General features: G+C 43.1%; 1 protein-coding gene and 1 long non-coding RNA gene across 5 annotated transcripts in view; one reads left to right on the top strand and one right to left on the bottom strand.

Annotated features, from left to right (window-relative positions):
* Positions 1 to 23,596, bottom strand: part of MYO1D (myosin ID) — a 368,819-nt gene that overhangs the window by 307,865 nt on the left and 37,358 nt on the right. The gene's annotated exons all lie outside the window — the stretch shown is intronic.
* On the top strand, positions 11,738 to 20,403 carry LOC106505472. The gene is made up of 3 exons (XR_001299926.2): positions 11,738 to 12,584; positions 17,608 to 17,705; positions 20,144 to 20,403. It is a non-coding gene; the product is annotated as an uncharacterized LOC106505472 (long non-coding RNA).

The raw sequence follows: 23,596 nt of genomic DNA, 5'->3' as shown, positions 1-23,596 counted from the left end.
AAACGTATTTCTACCTCTCTTTATTACAATCATAAAATGCATATACATTTTCTGCATTTTGAACCCAGTATTTTACACACATAAAATGACTGCAATTTTTAAAACTGGTCTTGTTGGCTCAACACAGGAGTTGTCATTTTCTTTCCTTTATTTGTGTGTGTGTGTGTGTCTGTAAGGCTGCACCCAAGGCATATGGAAGTTCCCAGGCTAGGGGTCAAATCCAAGCTGTAGCTGCCAGCCTATGTCAGCCACTTGGGATCCGAGCCTTATCTGCGACCTACATCACAGCTTGTGGCAACACTGGATCCTTAACCCACTGAGTGAGGCCAGGGATCGGACCTGCATCCTCACGATACTAACTGGGTTTGTTACCACTGAGCCACAATGGGAACTCCAGGAACTGCCATTTTCAAGTAGCCATTTTTAAGGAAAGCAACCCTTCCCAGCTATAAGAGCCGATAAAGCTACAGCTTGTTTTTCGATTGAAAACTTAAAAAAAATTTACCAAAATAAAAAGAGAATTCTAGTGAGAGACTGATGCCACGTCTCCCTTGCAGTTTCTACAAACCATTTTCAAGCAGCATTACCGATGGTCAACATTTGTTGAGCAGGACTACGCCAGGCCCTGCGTGAGGTGCTTTATATACATGGTTGCATTTAATCCTCACACGAGCCAATGCATCACATACCTCTCATGTTATGGAGAGAGAAACCAAGGCTTCGAGAAACAGCAGATTCTTGTTCAAGGTCACACAAGCCTTAGACGGGAGAGCTGGGATTCACCCCCAGCAGACCACTTATAGCGACTGTGCTCTTAACCACTCCTGCCTCCTGCAAGCACTCGGTCAACACATAAGATCTGTGTGATGCGCAGACTGGACCCCTCTCGCCAGCACCACTGAGCTGTGGTTCCACGTGAGGGCGTCTGCAGGGAAGGCAGGCTGGCGAAACACTCGAGTGCACATCCGGCCCAGTGGACGACTTCTAACGGGGGTAACATCACTGCTTCGGAGGCAGTGGGTGGACGGACATGCCTGAGACCCTCCAAGTTTCATGGGGACTGTACGTTCCCCAGCTCGGGCCCAGAAGAGATGTGAAGACAAATTCAATGATGAGGGAAAGACACGTAAAAGAGGAGCCTCTCCTCGCTCGTCTAGAGTTTTAGAACCCGTGGAGGCACTATAACGCCTGCTCTGCAGTCAGAAAGACGTGGGTTCAAGTCCTCACGCCACCACTTCCTAGATGTCTGATCTTGGGGAAAGCGCTCATCTCCCTAAGCCTGTTTCCTCGCCTGTAAAGAGAGGGGCTTCCGTGAGCATTCAATGAGACAGAGTGTGTGCAATGTGCTACTAGGTCCAGCTTCCTTTACCTCTGAAAGTCGTGAGACTAGAAAATCTCTAAAATCCTTTCCAGCTATCAAGATTTGAAGGTTTGCCCCATTTTCAGTTCAAAACACTTAAGATGAACCAAAATATAAAAAAAGAAAAAAAAAAAAAGTCTTCTCCTGAGGAAGCTGACGTTAACCCTCCTCCCTGCTTTTTCCTGAAGCTGGAATATTACAAAATCGGATCTGCCTGGACTGTGTTCAACCTACAAAAAAGGAAGTCGGCAGGGGCTGAACAGTCGTGGCAGCTGGTTATTCACTTTATTCCGAGCACCGGCTGTTGATGGAATCACACCACGGGAGAGCTTCACAAGGTTGGCTAAAAGCGGTCCGAGATGACACAGCAGGAATTCTTCATCATGTGTCTAAGTCAGCTTCGCCGTGGCTTTTGTCCAGCTAATTTGGCTGGAAGACGGGCAAGTTGTGGCAGCTTGGCTGTGTCCAGGGCAGTGAGGAAGCAGGTGGGCGTCTCAGGGGAACCCCGGGGGCACAAATCATGGGGTGGGGACTGCAGGGCGTCTCCTGGCTCCTCTTTCTCTCTCCTCAATCAGTCACCGCCTCCCTTGACGGAATACCTCCCTGTGCTGTGATGCATTTCTCTTTCTTCATAAATCTGACTTGCACGTGGCTCTGACTTGCCAGAGGCCCTGCCCTCCTTCTCTACATGAGATGCTCTTGACTTTGTGTGCCTTTAGGGTGCTTATGTCCCCTTCTGCAGGGAACTGACCGTGGTTTCATCAGATTCCTCACGGAGGCAGTGACCCCATGAAAGGGCAAGAGACCTGTTCCGTCTCCACTCTCCAGCTTTAGTGTCTACTGGTACCTGTCATGGTCCTTCAGTTTCCTTCTTCCAAATTCCTCGCAGACTAATAAGAACGGCTACCATTTCTGGAGCTTTGAGGAGGAGCCAGACACTGTGGCAGGAACTTCTTTTTCATTCCCAAAACATTATATAGGCTCTAACATTTTGCAAGAGGGAAACGGGGGCACAGTGAACCCTGGAGCGACGTGCTCAGGGTTACTCAACTAGTAACTGGCTGAGTTTGAATTTGAGCCTAAACAATGCACACAGTACTTAAAACGGGTTGAGGTAAACTTGCTAAATCAAGCCACAGTTGTTGCGAAGACGGCGGACTGGCCATCTTTGGATCCAGTCCTATCCCGGCTGTGGCGGGTCGGGGTGGAGGGAGGCGGGAGGGTCAAGTGGCTCAGAACACAGCCCCTGCTCAGCAAGGCCCAGCAGAGTGGTTCATCTTAAAAAGGATGTAGGAGCGGAGTTCCCGTCATGGCTTAGTGGTTAACGAATCTGACTAGGAACCATGAGGTTGCGGGTTTGATCCCTGGCCTTGCTCAGTGGGTTAAGGAACCGGCGTTGCCGTGAGCTGTGGTCTAGGTTGTAGACATGGCTCGGATCCCGCATTGCTGTGGCTCTAGTGTAGGCTGGTGGCTACAGCTCTGATTCGACCCCTAGCCTGGGAGCCTCCATATGTCATGGGAAGTGGCCCTAGAAAAGGCACAAAGACCAAAAAAAAAAAAAAGAAAAAAAGGATGTAGGAGGTAAACGGGCATACTTGGTAATTAATGTTTAGTATAATGTCACTTTGATTGTTTATCTTCTAGGACTATTTCAAAGTCAACTAACTGCAACCCATCTTTAATTATAAGTAAGGTAAGCATAACACTGTGATAGAGAAGTAAGGGGTGCCCGGGACCCCAACAGCTGAAGAGAAAGAAAACTAGACCACCCCCCAGAGGAACATCCACACAAACACACACCCCTGATGAACAGGGGGCTTCCCTATGGATCCATGAAAATCAGGTCCTGGCTTAGAACTGCATTTCCACCTAAACTCAAAGCATTGCTCCGGCAGCTTATTCTCCAACGCTTGGCTGACACAAAGAGCCTGTGTCAAAGAAAAACTCCTCCTCCTTAAGAACAGACATCGAAGTCCTTCTAGAAAATACTGGAAAGAGAAGGAGGAGAGGGAGCGAGGGAGGCAAGGAAAAGGAATATGACTGTAGGAAATGAAAAAAGAATATATACCCTGCTAATTTTGCAAGACCGGGTGAAAAAAAAAAACATGGCCAAAGACATTACGTTGAAAATGATCTTTGTGGAAGGCGGAATTAGGTCTCACTCTTGCCCCAAAGATGTCCAGGTCCTAATCCCTGGGAGTCTGTCATTTTACTTGGTGAAGGGGGATTCAGCCTGCTAATCAGTTAACTTTAAAATAGGGAGATGGGAGTTCCTGTCGTGGCGCAGCAGAAACGATTCAGACTAGGAACCATGAGGTTGTGGGTTCAACCCCTGGCCTCGCTCAGTGGCTTAAGGATCTGGCGCTGCCGTGAGCTGTGATGTAGGCCACAGATGCAGCTTGGATCTGGCATTGCTGTGGCTGTGGTGTAGGCCTGCAGCTGTAGCTCTAATTCGACCCCCAGCCTGGGAACCTCCATGTGCCACACGTGCAGCACTAAAAAGCAAAACATAAAAATAAGAAAATAAAATAGGGAGATGATCACAGATGACCCAGGTGGGTCCAATGAGATCATCAGGACCCTTACAAATGAGAGAGAGACACTAGAGAAGTCAGGTTAGAGGGAGATGTGACCACGGAAGAAGGTCAGCACTAAGGGACGTGAGAAGGGCCTGACCCGCCTTTGCTGGCTCTGAAGAGGGAGGCAGAGGGCCCCAAGCTGAGGAGGGGGCAGCTAGGAGCTGGCAAAGGGGAAGAAAGGGGGCCTCTCCTCCAGAGATGAACCCAGCCCTGCCAACACCTTGACTTCAGCCCAGTGAGATCCCTGTCAGACTTCCGGCCTCTGGAACTGTAAGGAGATAAATGTGTGTGGTTTTCAGCCACTAAGTTTGTGGTAGTTATAGGTAATTTTTAAAGGCTTGATGAAGCAAGAGCTTTAAACAGCAATGAGAGCCTGCTGCAAAGCACTGGGAACTCTATCTAGTCACTTGCGATGGAGCAGGATGGACGATAACTTGAGAAAAAGAATGTCTATATGCATGTGTGACTGGGTCACCCTTCTGTACAGGAGAAGATTGATATCACACTGTAAACCAGCTGTTATGGGAAAATTTAAATCATTTTTTTAAAAAAAGAGCATAAAACAAAGATGAAAACAGCTCAAAAAAGAAATGATACAATAACTAAAGGTGGTGGGGAGGGGACTGAGCTAGTGGAGCTCCAAAAAAGAAAAGTCAAATTCATTATGGGGAAAAAAAAAAAAAAAAAAAGGCCACATTGGAAGGAAAAGAAAGGAGCAGAGACCCTGCTGAAAATGCATCTGGGATGGAGGAAGACACACTTGAGAAAATGCAATGGAAACCAAAGGATTCAGAGAGGATAACAGATACAGGGACGGATCACGGAGACTCAACACCGCCCCCCCCGATGGATCTCTCCAAAGAACGAGGAAATGAAAAGGCGCCAAAGGATCAATGGAGAAATTCAAGGGTTCCTCTTCCATGGTCACAGGGAAGGGCCACATATGTTCTAAGATAAACTGATAGAGACGAACGAGCACCCGGACATCACCCAGTGAAGTTGCTGTGCTTCGAAGATAAAACAGCAAGAAAATAATTCCACAAACGTTTAGACAAGCAGAAACATCAGGCAACAGCCCCTTGTAAGAGAAAAATCGGGCAGGTCCCAGCCTGAGTGATATTCAACCTCAGACAACAGCACAGCAAGAATGACAAGAGAACATACGACCGGGGAATCTTGTACCCAAACCAGCCCTTACGTAGGAAGGCATCGGGCAGGGACTTGGACCTGTGCTGGGGTGGACAGGCTTGGCGCAGAAGAGTCCGCTCTGCAGGAACTGATGGAAGAGTCAGGGAACCAAGGGCTGAGGGGAGCACCTGTGGCCAAAGGGCTGGAGGCAAAGGCTGGATTCGTGAGGGGAGAACTAAGTGTGATTGCAAAAAAAAAAAAGGACCATGTGTATTAGAAAGTACAACATAATGAGCAGAATGCAGGAGAGGAAAAAAGGTCTGTTTAAATATTCTGACTTCTTCTTCCACAGGGGGGTCAGCAGATACTGTTCACAGCTCGCAGTCTAAGTCATGAGCAAATAAGTGTGTTACTCTGAAGATATGAACATAAGCTGTGCCTGACATAGTGAACTGCCTACCTGCTGTTCTTTCACCTTCCTTCCCAACAGAACCATGATTTAATTCAGGGAGGCAGCATGCCCTGTTAACCACATTCAATTTCCCAGCTGGGGTGACAGCCAGGGGTGATGGTGTGACATAGTTCTGGTCGGTGAGTGGAGGTTTTCTAGGAAGTCAAAACTGGGATTTAGGAAGATTGCGGGATTGGTCGAGGGCACACAGCTAGTCAGTGATGGCTCAGGTTTGACCAGGGGCTTTTTCCTTCAGAGCTGGTGCTCCGATCTAACTCAACACAAAACTGCCTCCCGACAAGACAGAGAACTCAATGAAACAGAACATAAAAGATTCCATTCACAGGAAAAGCTTATGGTGAAGGTGGCATTTCTAAATAATGAGTAAAGGATGAAATCATTCATTACCTTGATATGGGACCAGTGAATCTCTACGCTGAAACAAATAAAATTAGATCTCTTGCACCTTACACAAAAAGAAACTGCAAATATATTCACGATTTAACATAAGAAATGGACATGTAGAAGTAGATGAATATTTTCATAATTTTCGATTTGGAAGCGTCTTTGTAATCATGATACCAAACCCAGAGGCCATAAAGGCATCAGCTGATTGGACTACAAAACCCAAAAAACTTTTGTTTGGTAAGAGTTACTATACACAAAGTTAAAATAACAAAATGAAAAATATTTTCAACTTATGCCGAAGAGAGGAGGAAATATTTATAAAGTTGGTAAAAATCCACAAGAATATAGCAAATACTCTAACAAAAGCAGAAACTTTGGAGCATATAAATAGCTAATATATCTAGGAAAAGACACTCAACCTCACTAACAATCCAAGAATGTACTATAAAATAATGACATGGCATTTTTCACCTATTAGATTAGCAAAAGCTATTTACAACTGCACAGCTAGTGCTAAAAGGATAAAGTTTTTGGTTAATAGGCACAGGTGTTTGAGAGAGCAATTTGGTAAAATGGAACAAAGGGCTTTAAATGATGAGAACATGTGTATACAAATGGCTCAGCAATCACTTTCTGGGCATCGATCCCACAGAAATCCTAGCCCGCGTGTGCAAAATTACACACAAGGATATTCACTGCAGCATGCTTGTGATGCCAACACATCAAACACAATAGTGATATTTGTGACTAGGAAAATGATTCCATCCCAACAATGACATACTCTGTGGCCACTGAAAAAGTGAGGCAGAATTCAATACGCTAATACCCCAGGAGGTTAGGATACGCTGCGTTAAATGGAAAAAGAACCTTACTATAGAATAGTATTACCTCAGGTCCTTTTAGAAAATTTTCTTGGTTTATAAAAACAATTTTTATTGAGGTTTAATTCCATACAACATTACATTATTATTATTATTATTTTGTCTTTTTAGGGCTCTACCCATGGCCTATGGAGGTTCCCACGCTAGGGGTCTAATCGGAGCTGTAGCCACCAGCCTACACCACAGCCACAGTAATGCCAGATCCTTAACCCACTGAGCGATGCCGGGGACTGAACCTGCAACCTCATGGTTCCTAGTCAGACTCATTGCCGCTGCGCCATGATGGGAACTCCTATTATTTTTTTAACTGGAAACTATACTGTATACGGACCTGGACACACACATCTTCCTTCTTTACCCTCTCCTGCCTCTTCCATCCAAAACTGCAAATGTCTGCACACTCTGGGAAGAGATACACCAAACTTTCAGTGTTTACTTTTGGGGAGTAGAAAGGCAAGAGGAGAGGGGAGGGAGGAAATTTCACATTTTATTTCATTTACTTTGGACTGCTGGAAAGGTGTTTTCCTTTAGTAATTAAAGAAAATAAAAACAAAACCAAATTAAAAGTAACTAAGATACAACAACAACAACAACAAAAAACCCCACCAAAACCAAAAACCAAACACCTAATTAGGAGAGAAGTTTTAATCCAAAGAACAGCTTATTTTTGCTCTCTCAGCTGGGGCTTATTTGAAAATTATGGTATTAGGAGTTCCCATCGTGGCTCAGTAGTTAACGAATCCGACTAGGAACCATGAGGTTGTGGGTTTGATCCCTGGCCTTGAACAGTGGGTTAAGGATCCAGCGTTGCCGTGAGCTGTGGTATAGGTCACAGACGGGTTGCTGTGGCTGTGGCTGTGGCTGGCACCTACAGCTCCAATTGGACCCCTAGCCTGGGAACCTCCATATGCCACGGGTGTGGCCCTAGAAAAGACAAACAAAGAAAAAAGAAAGAAAGAAAGAAAGACAATTATGGTATTAGAAATACTTGTTGAGCTTACTCAGCTTTGTGGGGAACATTTTCATACCCAAATGAAGTACTATTAAGTCAAAAACACCCATATTACACGACTCTGTGACACAGATTATTTTTTATTTCAGGATGAATTTTAATTAGGGTAGCAGGTTCATTTTCAGAGAGTGTGGAAAGGTTACTGATATTTTCAATCGCCTGGGCATAATGGAAATTAATCGCTGCTTCCTTGACAGACTACTACTATATTACAAAGCTACAGTAATCGAAATGCTATGATACTGGTGTAAAAACAGACACACAGATCAATGGAACAGAATACAGATCCCCAAAATAAGCCCATGCATATACAGGCAATTAATTTACAACAAAGGAGCCAAAAAAAAAAAAAAAAAAAAAAAAACACATAATGGGGAAAGGACCGTCTCTTCAATAAATGGTACTGGGAAAACTGGACAGCCACATGCAAAAAAATGAAAGTGGACCTCTACCTGACAACATACCCCAAAATCAACTCGAATGTAAGATCTGAAACCATACAACTCCTAAAAGAAAACACGGGGGGTAAGCTCCTTGACATTGGTCTTGGCAATGATTTTTTTGAATTTGATGCCAAAAGTAAAGACAAAAATAATAAGTAAGTGGGACTACATCCAACTAAAAAGCTTTCACACAGCAAAGAAAACCATCAACAAAATGAAAAGGCAATGGATGGAATAGGAGAAAATGTTTGCAAGTCGTATGTCTGGTAAGGCACTAAATCCCAAATCTACAAGTGACTCATATAATTCCATAGGAAAGAACCAAATACCCCAATTTTTAAACGGGCAGGAGAGCTGAAGAAGGCATTTTCCAAAGAAGACATACAAATAGCCAACAGGTACATGGAAAGGTACTCCCCATCACTAATCATACGAGCGATGCAAATCAAAACCGCAAAGGAGCTATCGCCTCACACCTGTTAGAATGGCCACCATCATAAAGGAAAGAGGTAGAAGCAAGGATGTGGAAAAAAGGGAAGCCTCGGGTACTGCTGGTAGGAGTGTAAACTGGTGCAGCCACTATGGAAAGAAGTATGAAGGTTCCTCAAACAATTAAATATAGAACTAACATATGATCTAGCAATTCCAAAGCAAACAAAATCACTGTCTTGAGACATCTGTACCCTCGTGTTCAGTGAATCATTACTTACAAGGGCCAAGATAGGGAAACAACCTAACTGACCATCAGGGGATAAGTGGATAAAGAAAATGTGGCGCATGGTGTGTGTGTGCACACAAGCATGCATATAATTGAATATTATATTATTTGGCCATAAAAAGGAAGGAAATCCTGCCATTTGTGACAACACGGATGGACCTTGAAGGTACTGTGCTAAGTGCAATAAGTCAGACAGAAAAAGACAATTACTATATGACCTCTCTTACACAGGGAATCTAAAAAAACCCCAAAGTTATAGAAATAGAAAACAGAGTGGTGGCTGTCAGAGGCAGGGCGTGGGCGGTGGGAGAAACGGGTCGAGATGGTCAAAAGGTACAAACTTCCAGTTAAAAAGGTAAATACATTCTGAAGATCTAATATACAGCGTGATGACAAGAGTTAACCACACTGTGTTATATATTTGAAAGTTGCTGAGAGAGTAGATCTTAAACGCTGTTATCATGAGGGAAAAAAAAAAACAAACAAACAACAACAACTGGTAACTGCATGAGCAAATGGATGCGAACAAAGCTTACTGTGGAAATCATTTCACCGTGTTACATAAATCAAATCATGATGTTGCAGACTTCAAACGAATACAATGCTATTGCATGATTTGATTTATGTCAATTACATACATGCTATATGTCAATTACAGCGCAATAAAACTGGGGGAAATTTTCCCATCATACACTGCTTTTTAACACGGGTTAGTCCTTATTTCAGGGTGAATTTTCTTTAAGTACAGTAACATGCTCATATGCAGAGAGTTTTGAATCTCTATTGGTATTTTAATTGCCTGAGCATGATAGAAGTTAATTGATGCTTTCTTAGCAGGATACTCATTTGACAAACAAGAGATGATGTTCAAAGGCTATGAAAATGTGTCTTATTACTCAGTCTCGGGCATCGACCACTCTCGGGAGAATCTATGTCCTACAGAATTTTGAGGTATTTGGGGGATCCTGGTGACACATTCTCTTCTTCTGTCCAAATGAGTAGCTTCCTCACTCCCATCATCTCCCCAAACACTCTATCCTTTTACTTTCGCAGAACTTAGCATAAGGACCTGTCTGTTGACTTGTCTGGCATCAGCGTCCCGCTCCCAAGCCACCGAGCACAGAGTCTGGCACACAGGAAGTCAGTAAGTTTGTTGATGCGAATGAATCAATGCTTTGAGATGTACGGGGGAGGGGGAGATGTATAGGAATACTTCACTTAGAATCTTAGAATCGCCAGTGACAGATTCTTTGCTTGACCCAACTAGTCGGGCTCCCAAACCCTTTCCTAGGCACCATCCATGCACTTCCTTGTAAAATCTAGTTTTAGCAAAGCACCCCCAAACCTTAACATCTCACCCCCACCCATATCTGAGCAGGTTCCTCACCATCTACGCCCCAGTGATGTCTGATCACCATGACCTGTCTTCAGCACGAATTCTGTTTGGTTGGTTTAGCCAGAACCCGCGACCCCCCACTTTTAATGTTTCCTCTTAGGAATCTTCCAGCCACTGACCACCCCCGCATCCTGCTTCCCGATAAAACGTCCCACTTGCCCACGTGGTTTTTACTGCTGACCCCCGTGTATAAAAGGCAATGGTGGTCCCACCACCACTGAGATAGCCCCCCTCACTTGAAGGAGGTCTTCCTTACTGTGCTTTAACAAAGGTCCTTGAATATACTTTCCTTAGAAAGAATTGAAAGTTGGAGTTCCCGTCGTGGCTCCGTGGTTAACGAATCCGACGAGGAACCATAAGGTTGCAGGTTCAATCCCTGGCCTCGCTCAGTGGATTAAGGATCCGGCGTTGCCGAGAGCTGTGGTGTAGGTTGCAGGTGCGGCTCGGATCTGGCATTGCCGTGGCTGTGGTGTAGGCCGGTGGCTACAGTTCCAATTAGACCCCTAGCCTGGGAACCTCCATGTGCTGCGGGTGTGGCCCTAGAAAAGGCAAAAAGACCAAAAAAAAAAAAAAAAAGAAAAAAAAAAGAAACTTAAATATTTAGTGGCAAATGAGTAAATCTATCTATGGCTTGAAAAGTTACCAGTAGTTATATATGTAGCCCTTCAGTAAGTGCTACTTGCTACTATTAAATTCTGCCAGCTATCGAAGCATTATCGCTATGTAACAAAACTGGACACAAGGTAATCTACACAGGTGACATCACACACCAACAGTCCTGTGCTGAGTTAGAACATAGTGGACAAAAGATCTTCCACACCTTTGTGGAGGAGAAAGTTTTAATTTAAACTGACGATAACTCATACCAAACAGAGATATTTTTGATGGACAGAAAATTATCTTGAAAAAAACATGATAAAGTGCAATATTCAGTTATGCATTTCTCAGGCCATTTCATTATTTCCTGCTAACCTCAGACAGAACCATAGTTAGAACGGTATGTACTATTTATTTTAAAATTTTCTTTAAGGAGTTCCCACTGTGGCACAGCACCTTAAGGATCTGACATTGTCTCTGCAGCAGCTCAGGTTGCTGCTCAAGCATGGATTCGATGGGTTAAGGATCTGGCATTGCTGCAAAGGGTGTAGATGAGCAGCTGTGACTGCCTACCTGGTCTCTGAAGCAAAACCCCCTACAGACCCTGGTTCGTCCCTCACCTGTCTGGAGCAGGCCCTCAGAGGTGGCTGCGAGGCTGTCTTCCAGACGTGAGTCCTTAGAAAGTCCACCAACTAAAACATAACCCCAAACTTGTAGGTTGTGCATTTTTTTTTCAGTTGACATAAGCCAATCACAAAAGGACAAATATAAAATTTCACTTATATAAGGTACCCAGAGTAATCGAATTCTCAGACAGAAAATGGAGTGCTTACTAGGGATGGGGCTTAGGTGGGTGAGGCGGGGAGTCGTGTTTGGTGGGTACGGAGTTTCGGTTTGGGATGATGAAAAAGTTCCCGAGACGGACCGTGGTGAGGGTTACACAATACTGTGAATGCACTTAATGCCACTGAAATGTACACTTAAAAGGGTTAAGATGGTGAATTTTATGTTGTTTAGTGTACCGCAATAAAAATTTAGTTGGAAGCATTCCATGATTAAAAAAAAATTTTTTTTTACTTACTTCTCTACATGTCCAACCTCCCATCAGTACAACTAATGTGTACCAAAAAAGCAAGCAGAAAAAAAAAGACATCATTAAGTTTAAAGACAAACTCTCTAGAATCTACAGCCCACAAACCAGATGGTCAGTGACTGTGTACACAAGGAATTGCCTTTTGTGCCAAGGCAATGAGGAAAGAGGGAGCTGAAAAAGAAACTCTCATTTAAACAAATATTTGCAAAATGTTTTCAGAAATCTGGTGCGCAGGTAAAATATAATGTCCATCCTTATTTATTAACGATGTTTTCACCAAAGGAAGAAGGGATAACGCTGTAAAGCATCAAAAAAATAACGCTCACCAAGTCAGAACCACACCATTGGCGAAAGCACACGATCGCTAACCGCTAAATACCGGGCAAAGAACGAAACCCTGAACTTGGGAGAGGCTAAATGCACTTTGGAAAACACTTCAAGTTCAGTCCTCAGCGGATCGAGCTGACGTGGAAGCCAGCAATACGAATGGCAGGCCTTATTTTCCAGAAAGGCTCTGGGTAAGAGGCAATTGTTTTGTGTAAGTAAATCCGACTGTTTTCATTCTTCTGTGTTATTCGGAGGAGAAGACAGGAAACAGGTGCACATGTGGACGAGTCAATCAGAGGAGGAGGAGGCTCTTGGCATGGCAGGCCGTGCTCCAGTGTTCTCGCGAATTCTGCATTCAAGTGCAAGGTGGGGGTGGGGGCAGGGGATATGCCGAGGAAGCCACTGGGCAAGATCTAGGACTTCAGATTATTGAACGGAGTAAAAAGGGTGTAAGAACGCAGTTTCGAGTCCTCGCTTTGTGCTCAGAGGCACATTGCTACTTTCTCTGCATTTTTCTCATTTAAACGTCACAAAAGCCCTAGGGGTTGTGGTCTGTGTTGCGGGTTCACTGGATTCCCCCTGATTATATTCGGATTTGATGGCTGTGGAAACCGAGGCACGTGCCAGTTGGAAAGGCTTGCCTGAAGCCTCGCTCTCCTAGGCAGTGAGGGCAGAGGGAGGCAAACGGGGTCTGACTCCAAGGCTCAGGACTTCCTGAGCTGCGCAGCCTCCGTTCCAGACACAAAGGAGCAAAAATGGAAACGATAGAGAGAAAAATATGCTCTGGTGGATGCCAAAATAAACTGCAGAACATTTACTTTTAAGAGGAGATCTTGAAATAGTTGCAAAAAAGCGTCGACTCACAGGGAGGAGCCGGGCAGACACAGAAGAGGGAAACTGGATCTCTCAGGGGCATCTTTGAAAAAGGTCTTCTCCGGGCACTTGCACGTCCTTGGGGTGGGGCTGGGGGCGGGGGGGTGATGTTTATCAGAACAAACAAATGGGTAAAATGGTGCTTATCCCAAATCAAAAGGGATCCCCCCCCCACACCCCTCCCCCCCGCTCTGAATGATACGTGTGAACCCTCTGCAGGAATCTTAGACCCAGAGGCTTGGCTGTCATCTCTGAGGCTGCACCCCTGGTCTATCCTTGCTAGGAGTGGGAATGTGAGTCTCATGTAGGTGTTTTTTTCTTTCAGTCATTTTTTTTCCCTTTTGATTTATGAATAGCATTAAATTGTACGTGGGTACTGCAGTTTGCTCACCCATTCAACAGCTGACGCACATTCCATTTATTTCCAGTTTTTGGAGATGGCGAATAAATCTGATGTAAACATTCTTTCTAAAAAAATGTTTTGTTATAGTTGATTGACAATGTTCTGTTAATTTCTGCCGCACATCAAAGTGACCCAGTCATACATACATATGTGTATATGTGTGTGTGTATATAATACACACATATGTACATATATATTATATAACATACATGTATAATATATACATATATAAATGTATATATAAATATATTGTATTGTGTGTGTATATATCACACATAATACTATATATTACATATGTCTAGTATATACTATATTAATATATTATATATGTTTAATATATTAATATGTATAATATATACATATATTAATATGTGTATATATATCACATTCTAGTTTTTTAAACAAATGAGGAAATGCAGAGCGAGACAGAGACACAGAGCCTGGAATACCCTCCCTGGGGGCTCTGTGAAGCGGCCGTGAAAAGCCTGAGTGCAGGACTCATCATAAAAGGTCTCCGCATCCTCCTTATCACCCATCAAAACAAACATTTCTCCTGAGGAAGAAAGGGTTGACTTAATACGTGTAGTTACTTTAATTATGACATCATCACATTTTCTGGGTAATTCAAGCCCCTGATTTCCAGGGCAAGTAGCCCTGGAGTCCTATCGAAAGTCAGAGAGAAAAAAGTGAAGGCTTGAGAGGGTCTCCTAGGAATGAGGTGAACCGATTACCGCATCCATCTTAGCTTGCATGAAATACATGTTACTCTTGTCACCACAACTGTGTGAGGGGAAACAGAGAGAGCAGGAACATTTAAATCAAGATATTTATCATTAAAGCAAAATTACCCATCCAATGAAAATGGCATTATCACAACCTCATTTACCACTGAAGAGGATACTAAAACTGCATAACCACCAAGTAACTCCCAGGAACTGCTATCAGAGGGTAAAAGCAGGGCAAGGTAGCAGCAAGGCTTTGAAACATAGCAGAGTATAAAACTGATAAAAGTAATGCTGAAGCGACATTATCTACTGACTAAAGAGAAAAGCTTTTAAAAAAGCAATAAATGAAAGAACATTTTTGTACCTATTTATGGCATGGATGCATTTTTATTTTTAAAAATCCAGTAGACATCTCTCTTACTTGCATATCTATATCCACATAGAGAAAAAGTCTGGACAGATAAGCACAAAGTATTAAGACTGCTTTCTTTCTAAATGGAAGAATTACATTTTTTTAAACTTTTTCTGAGTACTTAATTTCTAGTTTTTTTGTTTGTTTGTTTGTTTGTTTTTTACCACAAAAGAAGGTTTTACAAGAAACTGACACAAGTGCCAAGGACAGGGAAAGATGAGGTTTTTATAAATATATTACTGACTTCTGATCAATACACAGAGGAAACAGCATCACAAAAAGAGAATAAAATTTGGCACAGTTTGAAGCAGCAGTTTTGATAGTATTAATATGATCAGAAAAATGCTTCAAAATCTGCTGAGAAAGAGAGTAAGTTTTTTTTTTTGTTTTGTTTTTCTTTTTTTTGGTCTTTTTAGGGCTAAACCTGTAGCACATGGAGGTTTCCCGGCTAGGGGCTGAATCAGAGCTGTAGCTGTCAGCCTACACCACAGCCACAGCCATGCCAGATCCAAGCCACATCTGTGAACTACACCACAGCTCATGGCAACGCCAGAGCCTTATCCCACTGAGTGAGGCCAGGGATTGAACTTGTGTCCTCATGGACGCTAGTCAGATTCGTTTCTGCTGAGCCGCGATGGGACCTCCTTGATGGTATTAATAGGATCAGGAAATGCTTCAAAATTCCACAGAGAAAGAGAGTAACATTTTTTTTTTCAAAGCACATAATATCCACTCCAAGGGAAAAGAAATCACTTTCTGATATTTTTTTGCTGTGCTAGATCATGCAGATTTTTTGCTGCAGGAAATCTATTAAAAAAATAAGTAACACTAACGACACCCAGGTAAATCCCCACAGGTGGAATTTGTTTTACTTTTGTTCCAACTAATGTGTGAACATTGCTTAGGAGTAGCCATGCTGATAAAGTCTGAAGTGCCTTCAGATAGCAAAATACTTAGTAATCCCATTAAAATACGGTGGGTTTTTTTTTGTCTTTTTTTGCTATTTCTTTGGGCCGCTCCCGAGGCATATGGAGGTTCCCAGGCTAGGGGTTGAATCGGAGCTGTAGCCACCGGCCTACGCCAGAGCCACAGCAACGCGGGATCTGAGCCGCGTCTGCAACCTACATCATAGCTCACGGCAACGCCGGATCATTAAAATACGTTTTTAAAGAGGAATGTGATAAGGCTTCCACTATTTTTTTTTCTTCTGTCTTTTTAGGGCCACACCTGTGGCATATGTTAAGTTCCCAGGCTAGGGATCGAATCTGAGCTACAGCTGCAGGCCTACACCACAGCTCGTGGCAATGCCAGATCCTTAACCCACTGAGCAAGGCCAGGGATCAAACCTGCATCCTCATGGATACTACTAGGCTGATTCATTTCCACTGAGCCATGATGGGAACTCCCTAATTTGCTTTTAAAATGAAGGCTTAGGATCAATTACAAAGTAACATCTGCTCAATTCCAAGTAAACAAGGTAAAAAAAAAAAATGTAATTAATTATGGATGCAGTGCAAACTAATAACTGGAATTGCCGTGCAGTTAAAGAAAAACTGTATTGCATTTGGTAACTGAATTTGTGCCCCAGAGAATGTAATTACTTTCTTAACACATTAAAAATAACTTAGGAGTTCCCAATATGGCTCGTCAGAAACCAATCTGACTAGAAGACAAAATAAAAATAAAAAGACAAAAATAAATAAATAAATAAATAAAAATAGCTTATGTTGGGGTGTTTGTACTTAGGTTTACATTACTATTCTTTTTTTCTTTTCTTTTTTTTTTTTTTTTTTGTCTTTTTGCCTTTTCTAGGGCCACTCCCACAGCATATGGAGGTTCCCACGCTAGGGGTCAAATTGGAGCTGTAGCTGCTGAACTACACCACAGCCACTGCCACTCGGAATCTGAGCCACATCTGCGACCTACACCACAGCTCATGGCAACGCTGGATCCTTAACCCACTGAGCAAGGCCAGGGATCGAACCCGAAACCTCATGGTTTCTAGTCAGATTCATTAACCACTGAGCCATGACGGGAACTCCCTACATATTATTCTTAAACAAATATTTACATAAGTTTCTACTGACCTGCAGCTTTCTTTTCCTTGAATTTAAATTGCTCGTCAGGTAATCAGGCCACTGTCATCACACATACATGCAAGGCATCTTTCACCCACTCAGCTTTTTCTTTCTTTCTTTTTTTTTTCACAGAGACTTAGATTTGCTTTATCAGTCAATCAGAATTTTTTCTTTTTTTGATTTCATAGATATACATGTGTGTAATGATTTTTCTTTTTTTTCCATTATAGCGGCTCACTCAGCTTTTTCTAGCTGAAGCAACGCAGTGGCCACAGATTCTGAGCCAGACATGGGCCCTTGTCCCAGGCTCAGCCACGTACTAGCTGTGTGACTTTTGATAACTGCTTCCCAAAGCTTCCACAGCCTCATGTACAAAAATGCAGGGTACCCCCTGTACACTGGGTAAAGGATTCATTAGAGGAACGTATATAAGGCAATCCGCAAGTATTCAAAAGGGTGACACCTGCCTAGACAAATCATGGCTTTCCCACTTAGCTGGGAACTTGAGTAAGTTATACCTCCCTGGGTGTCAGTTTCCCCCAGTGCAAAATGGAGCCAGAGCACCCAGCTGAACAGGGCTGCTGTTGAGAGGTGGCGCGTGTAACGGGCTGAAAGTGTGCTTGACACGATTTGTTCCCTGAGTGTCAGCTCCTGTCCTTAGGTCGCTGATGAGGCTCCTTGCTGCTGCCTCTCAAGGTTTCTTGATTCTGTCTTCCCTGCCAGAGCGCTTCCACTGTGCCCTGTTCTGCTGTTTCCGGACTATCTTTGGCTGCTCTACACCGAACATCGACTGGGTTAGAGGAAATGTCTTCAACAACACGGTAGGCTTAGAAGAAAGAATGAACAAAGTCTACCCTTTCCCCAACTCGGTCTCTCTTATTTCCCTTTTCAGGGGGTGCCTGAGGCAATTTTCCAACCTCAGAAATGGCCAAATGCTTTCCATAACAGATACACTTCTTAAATGCTAACTAAATGTGTAAGCAAGGAGAAATATTTTAAAAGGGGGAAGAGATTTCACTAACAAATCCCCACTTTGTAGCATTGTATCAAGACGGCTATTTTTCATAATTTCTTCCTAAAGTAAATGCTACTCAGGGTCTTCAAAGTAAGGCTGTCGTCAACAGAAGCAGTGCTTTTACTCTCTATGATGTGTGGAGCTACAAAAATGCTTAAATATGATTTATAGCGCCCCATCTCCTTATAGCTGTCATTCCTAAATAGGGAATTAAGTCTGGAATACTTTGCATGTTGTCCTAATTACATTATACACATTCATTAAACCTAACTTCAGTCTGTGAACACACACTAATGAGAAAGGCCCAGCAAGATACAAATGGATGTTCAGTCCGCTGCATTAAAAACAGTTACTTTCACCAACTTTATTGATGTGAGCAAGAGGCATGTTTGATTTCAAAAATAAAGTAAAACTAAAAAGAAAATGTAGAGAATAGAAGTTATATATGATTGAAGAATGCACCTTTCTTCTGCCACACTACTAAAAATTAATTAAAGTTATAGTTGATTTACAGTGTTGCGTCAATTTCTGCTGCACAGCACCGTGACCTGGTCATTCACTCACACACACACACACACACACACACACACACACACACATTCTTTTTCTCATGCTATCTTCCATCATGTTTTATCCCAAGCGACTGGATAGAGTTCCCTGTGCTGTATAGTAGGACCTCACTGCTTATCCATTCTAAATGCAATAGTTTGCAACGAACTAGAACACACCCTCACGCCATGCACAAAAATAAACTCTAAATGCCTTAAAGACTTAAACATAAGACGCCATAAAACTCCTAGAAGAGAACACAGGCAAAACATTCTGACATCAAGGGTACAAATGTTTTCTAAGGTCAGTCTCCCAAAGCAATATAAAGAAAAACAAAAATAAACCAAAGGGACCAAATCAAACTTAAAAGCTTTTGCACAGCAAAGGAAATCATAAAAAAAAAAAAAAAGACAACCTACAGAATGGGAGAAAATAGTTTCAAACCGTGCAACAAGGGCTTAATTTCCAAAATATACAAACAACTCATATACAACTCAACAGCAAAAAAACAAACAACCCAATTGAAAAATGGGCAGAAGACCTGAATAGACATCTGTCCAAAGAAGACATACGGATGGCTAACAGGCACATGAAAAAATGCTCAACATTACTAATTATTAGAGAAATGCAAATAAAAACTGCAATGAGGTATCACCTCACACAGGTCAGAATGGCCATCATGAACAAGTCAAAAATAGCAAATGCTAGAGAGGTTGTGGAGAAAAGGGAACCGTCCCACACTGTTGGTGGGAATGTACATTGGTACAACCACAATGGAAAACAGTACGGAGGTTCCTCAGAAAACTAAATATAGAACGACCACATGATCCAGCAATCCCACTCCTGGGCATATATCCAGACAAAACTTTCACTGAAAAAGATACATGCACCCCTCTGTTTAAGTATTGAAGATGGAAGGAAGTCCAAGAACTACCACCCATTTAATAGGACATTTTGGGATAGAAGCCCAATCATTCATTCACCATCACGGTCACCGGAAAAGCAGTAGTGACCAAGCACAGTGGTACCTGCCCTCATGGAGCAGTCGGTGAAGGTACCCCCTCCCCTGTCCCCACAACCATGATCAAAAGGTGTCCACACGTAAGGTCAGGATCGGTAAGCCCTGTTTCCCTAGCTAACAACCTGTCAATCATCCTCCATTCTTTCTTCTCCTTTACCTTCTAAACCAATGGACCAATCTGTCATCAGGACCTCTTGAGTCTAGCTCAGGAATGAGTCACAAACAGTCCAAGACTCTAGCTCCACCATCACCCAATTCCCTAGCCTTCAACCTGCCCCGAGAACTACAGTATTCCCCTAACTAACCTCTTGCCACCAGCCTGCCTCATACAATGCGGCTGAAGTTCCTGCCCCCCACCCCCAAGCAAACACTATTCCTTTTCCTCAATTTAATAGCCTCTCTTTGCCTACAAATGGACATATAAAGTCCTGAACAATCTGGTCCCAAAGCCTACCTGACAGGTTCATCCAACACAGCTCCAGTTTTTTTGCCCTGGATACACTTCCTGCTCGGCTCCTTAGCAAACACTGATTAACCCATCACTCCACTAATGCCACTAAAACGTTACCACCTCTTTCCCTGCAGAAGAGGATGCCTCCTCCTCTGTGATCTCCTCGTATTCTGTGCCCACCTATATCCGAGCACTGAATACATTTATCTGTTATTGTTTGCAGAGCGTCCCTTGTCACTATCCAAGCTCACTGAAGGGACCACGTCCTACTTATCTTCCGAACTCTACGCTACGCAGCATGCCTACCGCAGAAATGCACTCATTGTCTTGAATAAATGAATATAACTGCCACAGAGAATCTTCTTACACAGCCCTGACGTTGGTTCCCCAGAAATGGCCACTACCTGCTCATACTGGTCCTACTTGAGTCCACGGAGAATACAACATACTCTTCGTCCCATGAATGCCTTTCTCATTGGAAAACAGCCATCATCAGGTCCTCCTGGGTGATTCTTCTCTGAGAGAACCATGAACTGTACTGTGGGCTTTCTTTCCTATGTCACAACCTGAAGTCTCTCTACCATCCTGGCTGTGCTTCCTCTGAACACATCCTAGTTTACTTCTATGCCTTTAGAATGGTGGCCCCTAAAACCCAAAGACTACCACGTCCTTTGCTGTCGTCACCACTCTCCAATGAATCTAACCGAAAAGAGAACTGATACGCAGGGGTTCACGCTAATTACTTGATTCGTACTGCGCTTATTACTGACTGAGAAATGTTTAATGTTTCAAGTAAGATTCCGAGGTTTCCATCATGAAGGCAATGCTCAGTAAACACCCTGGAAACTAAACACGGTGGGGGGGGTGGCATCCGATCTCCTGAATATATCTTGTGAATTCATTACAAGGGAGTTGTGTTGTCTGTTTCTCCAACTCTATTATATATTCAATTAATACATACGTCCCATGTCATACACACAAAAATATTTCTAGTTGATCATAAACCGTCATATATTACACACTGACTGCATGCTATTCTAAAAACAAATCTGCAAGTTACGTGTTCTTATGATGTACAGCTAAGAACGCTGAAGTTCAGGAAAATGAAGCGACGGGCCCAAGGCCACATGTTGTTTATTTCTAGGGTTTTTTTAATCAGTGACAAATGGACAGGCGTGCCTACATATGAAGTGTAGAGTCTGTTGAATTTGGACATTTGTACAGACCTCCGTAACCCTCACTCGGATTAACACACAGAGAGCTTCCATCACACCAGAGGGTTCTCCCGCCAGAGGTCACCCCTCCCCATGCTGACTTCTTTCCCTCTCAGGGCATGTGCCTGTTCTTGCATCACAGAACGGGAATCATTTAGGATGCAGTCCTGGTCTGTCTTTTGCTCAAGATATCATGTCAGCGAGATTCATTCATGCTTTCGTGGGCATCGCTGGTTTGCTCTTTTGTCCCTGCGACACAGTGTTCCACCGAGGCATATGCCACAGCTTGTTCACCTGTTCTCCAGTTTTAATGAGCATCTGGGCTGGCGTGCCTCGAGCCGCTTTGAACAGCCGTGGGTATGTCTTTCGGTGGACACAGGAATTCACTTCTCCTGGCACAGACCTGGGAGTAGAAGCGCTGGGTGGTCGAACAGGTATATATTTAACCTGAGAAGATCTTGCCAAAGCATTTTCCAGAGTGACTGAATTCATTTACACTCTCCTAAGCAACAGGTAAGCGTTCGAGGTGCTTCGTGCCCTCACCGACTCGTTGTTTCGGTCCGACGCCTTCACTCTAGTCACTCTGATGAATGCGTAAGGCTAGCTTGTGGGTTTCAGCTTGCATTTCCCTGATGTGCCATGATACTGTAGACGTTTAAAATGTTTATTTGTCATTTGGTTAAAGTGCCTGTCTACTTTTTTTTTTTTTTTAATTAGGCTGTTTTGGGGGGAAGGAGTTAGAGGAATTCTTTCTATGTTCTGATTTGAGTCTTTTGTCAGACACATGTATTGCAAAAATCTCCCAGATGTGGCTCATATTCTTTTTTCTTTCTTTTCTTGGCAGCACCCACAGCATACAGATGTTCCTGGGTCAGGGTCTGAATCAGAATCGCATCTGTGACCTATGCCACAGCTGCAGCAATGCCAGATCCTTTCACCCCCAAGCAGGGGGATTGAACCGGTGCCTCCACAGAGACGAGCCGAATCATTAGCCCACTGCACCACAGCAGGAACTCCTCAGAGTCGCTTTTAATAGTTAAATATTATTTTATCAATTTATGTCATCCGTTAACAATTTTCCTACTGCTGGATATTTAGACCATTTCTTATTTTTGCTATAATCAAACACGTTGACGACCAACGTGGCAAGCTTTATCTGTATCTAAAAATTTTCCGGGAGTTCCCGTCGTGGCGCAGTGGTTAACGAATCCGACTAGGAACCATGAGGTTGCGGGTTCGGTCCCTGTCCTTGCTCAGTGGGTTAACGATCCAGCGTTGCCGTGAGCTGTGGTGTAGGTTGCAGACGCGGCTCGGATCCTGCGTTGCTGTGGCTCTGGCGTAGGCCGGTGGCTACAGCTCCGATTCAACCCCTAGCCTGGGAACCGCCATATGCCGCGGGAGCAGCCCAAGAAATAGCAACAACAACAACAAAAGACAAAAAGACAAAAAAAATAAAAATAAAAATAAAAATTTTCCTTAACCTAGATTCACAAAAGTAGAATTTCTGAGTCAATGCATATAACCATTTGGGACTGATATAGACTGAGCCAAACTGCTTCAGAAAGAATTTTATCAATTGATACCAGTACTTGATAATATAAGAGGCTACTCACACATCATGTTCTCACTGAAAAAAATTCTTCCGAGTTTGACAGAAAAAAAAAAATCAGTAGTCTGTTTCAATATTTAATTCGGTGACTATGAGTAAAATTGAAAATATTTTTGTTTAGCCATTTATTTTTCACTATTGCAAACGGTCTGTTCATTCTGTGTATGTGAATTTATCTTCTGGGGTCTTTAGAGCTTTTCTCTCTCAAGGTATTAAGCTTTTCTTTTGACACACTATTTTAATATATTTTTATTTTATTATAGTTACTGCAATCATTTCCCAAGGTGTAAAGTGCCTTGTGCTTTTAAAATTTTAAGTAGTCTGGAGTTCCCATTGTGGCTCAGTGGTCACAAACCCGACTAGTATCCATGGGGATGCAGGTTTGATCCCTGGCCTCGCTCAATGGGTTTAGGATCTAGCATTGCCATGGGCTGTAGTGTAGGTCGCAGATTTGGCTTGGATGTGGCATTGCTGTGGCCAGCAGCTGCAGCTTCGATTCGACCCCTAACCTGGGAACTTCCATATGCCTCAGATGTGGCCCTAAAACAAACAAACAAACAAACAAAAAAAACCCCATAAAATTTAATGTAGTCTGTTATGTGATCACATCCAGCTTAGAAATGTCTTCTCCCTACATTTTCCGTATTCTGTATTCCCTATAAATGAGTATTTCTCTGTAAACATTCACATTCGTTTTCTTCTAGTTTAAAAATATTTAACTCTACTCCCTGAGCAACCATTTGGGCGGGGGGGGGGGTACTGCACTGGACTTTTCTCTCAATCGTACCTCTTTCTAAACAGATAACCAGCTGTGGCAGTGCCATTTATCAAATAAATATTCCTTTCCTCTTCG

Source organism: Sus scrofa, chromosome 12 (assembly GCF_000003025.6).
Source record: "Sus scrofa isolate TJ Tabasco breed Duroc chromosome 12, Sscrofa11.1, whole genome shotgun sequence".
NCBI lineage: Eukaryota > Metazoa > Chordata > Mammalia > Artiodactyla > Suidae > Sus > Sus scrofa.
Note: the sequence above shows the minus strand (reverse complement) of the source record. Positions and strands in the feature narration are given on the sequence as shown.